Here is a 7,171-nt window from a genome sequence, read left to right as displayed (position 1 = left end):
CTTTCACGTGTACGTTCATTGTTTACAGTGTCTGCGCAAACAATGAAACGAATTACAGTATCCAATAATTTCCTAAATTCAGACAAGCCTATTACGCCACACCAGTGTTCCACTGTAAATAAAAAATGTCCTAAAAACACATTTCAAACTTCATCAAATGTCTTCTCCACTGTTTACAGTCAGATCCTTAACTTTACCATAGACTCTCTATGACTTTACCAAGTTGTAAGTCACCGCAGTTCGGATACGTTTCCCGGGAAAATTGTACGGGGTTCCACTGCCGTCAAAGAAACGCGGCCATGAGCCGATCCCATGTTTTTTCCGATTTTTAATTTTAATGTCCAGTATGAGAAGTCACATCCTCTTCGGAATAAAAAAGAAAGAAAATAACTTCTGGGATGTCTTGCCACAGAAGCGACGCCAGTTTAATAGTGCAGTGAAAAAGAGAGGCGAAACGACAACCCCTTGGTGTGCCTCTTTGATGGTCGTTTGGTCGTCGTTTGATGGTTCACAGCGTCGAAGTGTTTACGTCCGATGATCACAGTAGCCAACCTGGATTTTTACAACAATTTATTCTGTCAATCGTTCTAGGTGTTAAAAACTTTGCTGAATCCAATAAAATCGGGACATCTTGTAGCAGTTTACCATTCGAAAATCCCCGAGCAATCTGATAACATCGAGCCGCTAGCCGATCTATACCACAGTCACTTGGGGGCTGAAAATCAATAAATACTAATTTTCAATAAAAATCATCCGCTATACGTATGTGATAGGTATTTTTGATGGTTAAAAACCTTTCACTTAGGTAACCGGGATTCGGTCGTTTCCACGCTAGGCTGACAAAAGACACACACAAGCTTCGTTCATGTTCCCAAAACGATTCTCTGCCAAGTCCCTCGTTTTCACCCGAGACAGCATTAAATCAATCTTTATTTCTTGTCACCCCTTAACCAATTACAATCATTATAAGAGACTCCAAGGCCTTGCCTTCCAACAAACAACCAATCACATGAAAGTTTTACACATCATAATCAATTAATTACTCATCAAGCTGTCTAGAGAAAACATTTCTATACATTGTCAACGCTAACTAATATTGATGGGGTAATAGTCTCGCACTAACATTCCACAAAGATACCACCTTAGTTAAAATCGCAAACAACATTGGTTTAGAATTACAGCTACTGTCTTGTATCTTAAAAACTGCAGAGTCATAAGATGTTTTTGGTTGATTTCGACCAGCTCACCATCTGGTCTTGTCATTAACCTTTATCAGTATATGTCATGGCAACCACTGTCAAACTGACTGAAATATAAATCATGATACAACCCCCTGTTTTACATTCTGCATGTTCTCCGAACATACCGTTCGAGTGGGTGGGGGTTCACTTTGCATTTCCGTACCCCTCTCATCAGCATTCACGATTTCAAACTCGGGGGCTTCCCCAAATATATCCCCTTCATTTTGTTCCTCGCGTAAAGCTCCGCGTTTCAGTCTGTTTACATGAACTATATTTTTAAATATTTTCCCATCGCATACGCGTTGCAATCGAAAGTTCACGGGAGCTACTTTTTCGAACGTGCGATATGGGCCGTGCCACCGATGTTCTAGTTTTTTACTCAATCAATATCCCCAACTTGGAACGTACTTTCTTTCACTCTCCTGTCAAAATAATATTTCATTTTTTCTTGATTAGCCTCAATGCATTTTAAAGCAGTCTCATGGGCAACCTTTAATTTTTCTTTCAGTAATTCCGCATAATCTCGGGGTACCTTATTCTCTTGTTCTGGTTCTAATAACACTGTGTCTATTGGCAACGTCGCCCGTCTCCCATATGTTAAGTAAAACGGTGTTTCTTGAATCGTTTCCTGTTTAGTTACTTTATACGCAAATAACGCGGCCGGTATAAATACATCCCAATCTTCCTGTCTAGAGTCGCAAAACATACTTAATATTTGAATTAATGTTTGATTAAAACGTTCTGTATTCGCGTTACATTGTGGGTTATATGGCGTCGTGTTTGCTTTTCTGATTCCAAACATTTGGCAGGTCGCTTTGATTACTTCCGACAAGAAATTTTGACCCCTGTCTGACAAGAGACATCTTGGTGCTCCGTACCTGCATATAATTTCATCAAATAGAATCCTAGCTGTTGTTCGAGCATTCATGTTTTCCGTCGCGAACGCCTCAGCCCATTTCATAAAATAATCAGTAAACACAATAATATACCGATTTCCCGCCCGAGTTTTATGCATGGGCCCAATAAAATCAACTCCGACCCTATGCCAAGGGACTTCTATTTTTAACGGTATCAAGGGGGCCTTGGAGCGTAGTTTAGGAGATTTCCTAGTGGCGCAATCTACACACGTAGACACCCAACTATGGATTTCAGAAGCCATTTTTGGCCAATAATAACGCTGCCTGATTGAAGCATAAGTTCTTGCAAACCCAAAATGACCTGCCGTTACTTCATTGTGAAATTGTTCTAAAACGCGATTTCTTAATTTATGCGGAATGACTAACTGTTTTACGCAATCCTGTTCTTTACTAAATTTACCCTTGGGGAACCAGAGGTGATATAATTTTTCATTCTCCATAACATATTCGTCTCTAGTATATGCTAATATTCGCGCCTTGCGCGGTTCAGGCGGTAGGGTCCCGTTTATTAAATAATCTATTATTTGGCTTATCTCTGGGTCGGCTCGTTGCATTTCGCTAACATTACACCAGCCTGTGTCTGCAGGCGTTCCACCGACTACATTTTCTTCACAATATACGTCTACTGTTCCTTCATTATTAATTTCCGGTTGGAGTTTATCAGTTACTAAGGATACTATTCCAATCAAATCATCGTCTTCCTCTAATTCTGTAATCGTTTGGGGCCCCTCATAGGTACGTCTAGACAATGCATCCGCGTTTTGGTGAATCTTACCGGGCCTATGTACAACTTCAAAATCATACTGTTGTAGGGCAATGACCCACCTTCCGATTCAGCCCTTAGGTCTTACTAACCCAAATATATACTTTAAACTTGAGTGATCTGTTATTACCTTGAACTTTGCGTGCCTTAAATACGGGTCGAAATATTTAATTCCTACCACTACGGCCAAAGCCTCTAATTGTGTTATAGGATAATTACGCTCTGCCGGGGTCAACGCCCGCCCGCCATACGCAATAACTCTCTCACGTTCGTCTTGTATTTGCGATAAAATAAAACCGATGGCTTGGCCAGAGGCGTCGCAACTTAATATAAATGGCTTCTCAAAATCGGGGTATGCCAATATAGGCGGATTTGTTAGCGCTTCTTTCAGCTGTTCGAATGCCTGTTGACATTCTTCCGTCCATTCAAATGCAATATTTTTGCAAGTCATTGTATTCAAAGGCCTGGCTATTTTCGCATATTGGAACACTAACTTTTTATAATAATTACAAATACCTAAGAATCCTCTCAAACTTCTTACATCACGTGGAACGGGGAAATCCCTTATGGCTGCACATTTTTCTGGATCTGCTCTGATACCGTCCTTACTTATCACGTGACCTAAATATTTAACCTCTCTACACGCAAAATTACATTTTGATAACTTCAGTTTTAAATTAGCCTTTCTTAACCTTTGGAATATTTGATTCAGGTCCCCCAAATGTTTCTCAAAAGTATCGGAAAATACGATTATATCATCTAGATAAACTAAACAACTCTTCCAATTCAATCCCCTAAGCACAATATTCATGAGCCGTTGAAATGAATGTCCACTCCCAGCGACCCCCATCGGACATCGGTTAAATTGATAATTCCCATCATGGGTCGTAAATGTAGTGAGTTCACGACTATCTGGATGTAGGTCTAATTGGAAATATCCACTTTTTAGATCAAGCGTTGAAAAATATTTGGGTTTGGCTATTCCTAAGGAATCAAAACAATCCACTATTAAGGGTAAGGGGTATGGTTCTAATTTTGTGATTGCATTCAACTTCCTATAGTCGACACAGAATCGATAAGCACCCCCAGGTTTCGTAACCAAGACAACCGGAAAACTCCATTCCGAAACAGAAGGTGAAATTATATCTTCAGATAACATATCATTAATTTGTTTTTCAATCTCCCATCTTTTTTGAGGAGTGACCCTGTATGGCCGACAACTAATTGGGTCGGGGTCGCCTACTAATCTTATTCTATGTTGGATTAATTTTGTGTGACCCATGTGTCCTGCAATTTCGGCAAATATATCTCCATTCATATTTAGGAATTTCCTTAACCTTTTTTTTTGTTCAGAGTTTAAATCTGCCCTCGCCATGTCAATATTGAAAGGGTTTACTGTTTCACTAGGGTGATCATCGTACTTGAACTCATTCAAACTTAAGTGCTCCCCCTCTGAGCCGATGTTAATTATGCCAGTATCCGGGGTCAAACATTGTATCATTCCAACTTTAATGCCTCGAGGAATTTGAATTTCTGTGTCTGACGGATTCATTACTTTAATTGGCACCTTATTCTTATGTATTTCAAAAATGCCTTTTGCAGTCAATAACCCGTACTTAGATAAATTATTCACGCACTTATTTTCTGCAATTACCCCGTTTGGATAATGATATCGAGTTTTACAAGTCATAATTTGCTGTGTCTTGGGAGGAATTGTAATACTATTTTGTGTCCATATTGGCGACTTCGGTCTCAAATGAAACTTTCGGGATGAGAAATCAATAACTGCTTTATGTTCCGCTAGAAAGTCTGCTCCAATTATCACATTACTTTTTGTATAGTCGACAATGTGGAAAGGAATAGTCACTTTTTGATCCGCTATTTCTGCCCTAACATAGATTCGACCTCTGAGCGGAACTATTTGACCGTTCACAGTACGTGCTGAACTTCGAAGGGGGGGGGGGTATATTTTACGATTTCTCAAGTTTGGAAAGTTTCGTATGAAACTTCTTGAAATAACTGAAATCTCAGCTCCCGTGTCTACCAATGCCCATACATAATCATTATCTAATTTTACTTTAATTAAACTATTTCTATAGATATCGGTTGATACTGAACACAAAAGAGGGCTGTCTACCATCCTTTTCTTATGGCTAGTCAGTCTATTCTCCGCCCTTACTAAAATAGACTTTTTGGGTTTGAATTACCCCCTTGTTTTTCGTCATCACAATTTTTAGCAATATGGCCTTTCGCCCCACAACTATAACAAATTATATCTTTCGAATTTCCTTTTTGTTCCCCTTTCCGACATTCTCTTGCCCTATGACCTCTTTTGCCACAATTATAACAATTTCCACTGAAATAACTTCCACGGCTGTAACAGCCGGCTGCTGAATGACCCTGCTTATTACAAATGCCACATATCGGAATTGTATTGAATTTTCTACCTTGGTAAGTTAGGTTTGAACCAACCTGACTCTCTGGTCCCTGGAACTGCTGCGGGCTGTATACGTACTGCGGTCGATGTTGTTGTAATAATTGTTCAGTTTTCTGTGCTAACCTTTCCACGCTGAATTCAATCGCTGATAGATCTGCGCCATTCTTTTTTTTCTCGCCTTCCTGCATCTGACAAGCTATCTCACTCAGTCTGGCTCTTCGTCTCGCTTCATCAATGGTTTGAGGCTGATGGACAATCACCTGACTCTTGATGTCATTCCGTAGCCCGGCGCGAAAATAACGTAATTGTTCTTCGGGTGTTTTACGAAGTCGGGCACAACGCGACTTGATATTTGCCGCGTAATCTTCTACGGATTCGTCGGCCCCTTGTTTTCGCTCAGACAGTTCTTGTTCTAGTATCCAGTCTAAATTGGCGTTTTCAAAATATGCAATAAAGGCCGCCGTTAAAGCTTCATAATCATCTCTTACTTGGGCTGGCAATTCATTTACCCACATCTCGGCTGGGCCAGTCATCAACATTCTGAATCCTGCCGCTTTTCTATCATTCGGCAGTTGGTTAAAGTCTGCGTTCGCATTAAATCTCTGTAACCAGGATGTTGCGTTCTCTGATTGTTTACCTTTAAACGGAGCTGGCCCGATTCCCATGTTGACAGGCGTTGGACGATTTTGAAGATCTTCCACCACTTCCTGAATTCCTTCTACCGCTTGTTGTGTCATTCTTTGGTCTCCAGCAATGGCTTGTGTCATTTGTCCAAGATGTTCCGTTAAAACTTCACGAATCCCTTCCATCATGTATGTCTTTTGTCTTGTAATCATACAGTGTTCCCAGGATGATTTTTGTGTTGAACACAATGCCCAAGGGTTATCCACCACGTGTGATAGGTATTTTTGATGGTTAAAAACCTTTCACTTAGGTAACCGGGATTCGGTCGTTTCCACGCTAGGCTGACAAAAGACACACACAAGCTTCGTTCATGTTCCCAAAACGATTCTCTGCCAAGTCCCTCGTTTTCACCCGAGACAGCATTAAATCAATCTTTATTTCTTGTCACCCCTTAACCAATTACAATCAGTATAAGAGACTCCAAGGCCTTGCCTTCCAACAAACAACCAATCACATGAGTTTTACACATCATAATCAATTAATTACTCGTCAAGCTGTCTAGAGAAAACATTTCTATACATTGTCAACGCTAACTAATATTGATGGGGTAATAGTCTCGCACTAACATTCCACAAAGATACCACCTTAGTTAAAATCGCAAACAACATTGGTTTAGAATTACAGCTACTGTCTTGTATCTTAAAAACTGCAGAGTCATAAGATGTTTTTGGTTGATTTCCACCAGCTCGCCATCTGGTCTTGTCATTAACCTTTATCAGTATATGTCATGGCAACCACTGTCAAACTGACTGAAATATAAATCATGATACGTATATAAATAAACAAGTTGTGAAACACGGCACCGAGTAAATCGACACCCTGTCGGTTTCAAATGTCGATTTCTTACCTTAAAATGCGAAACAAAAATTTTAGAGGGGATCAGGTGTTACGTTAATAACCATTGTTCATAATCGCTAACTTGGTTTTATTCAAAACTGCACAAATCCCGCGTTTTCTAATGATATCCGACGATTTCATGAACGAAAATGGCCAGCAGCCAGAATCAAGGGGGATTCGCATAGAGTTCTGGGTAAATCAAGGAAATACTCGCTGTTACGGCACGCCTGATTGGCTGAAAATGAGTATGCGCACTTGATTTACCCACAACTCTGTGCGAATCTTAATGTCT

This window comes from Saccoglossus kowalevskii, chromosome 5 (genome assembly GCF_978046115.1).
Source record: "Saccoglossus kowalevskii chromosome 5, keSacKowa6.1, whole genome shotgun sequence".
Lineage (NCBI taxonomy): Eukaryota > Metazoa > Hemichordata > Enteropneusta > Harrimaniidae > Saccoglossus > Saccoglossus kowalevskii.
The sequence above is the reverse complement of the archived record's forward strand: the minus strand, read 5'-3'. Positions refer to the sequence as shown.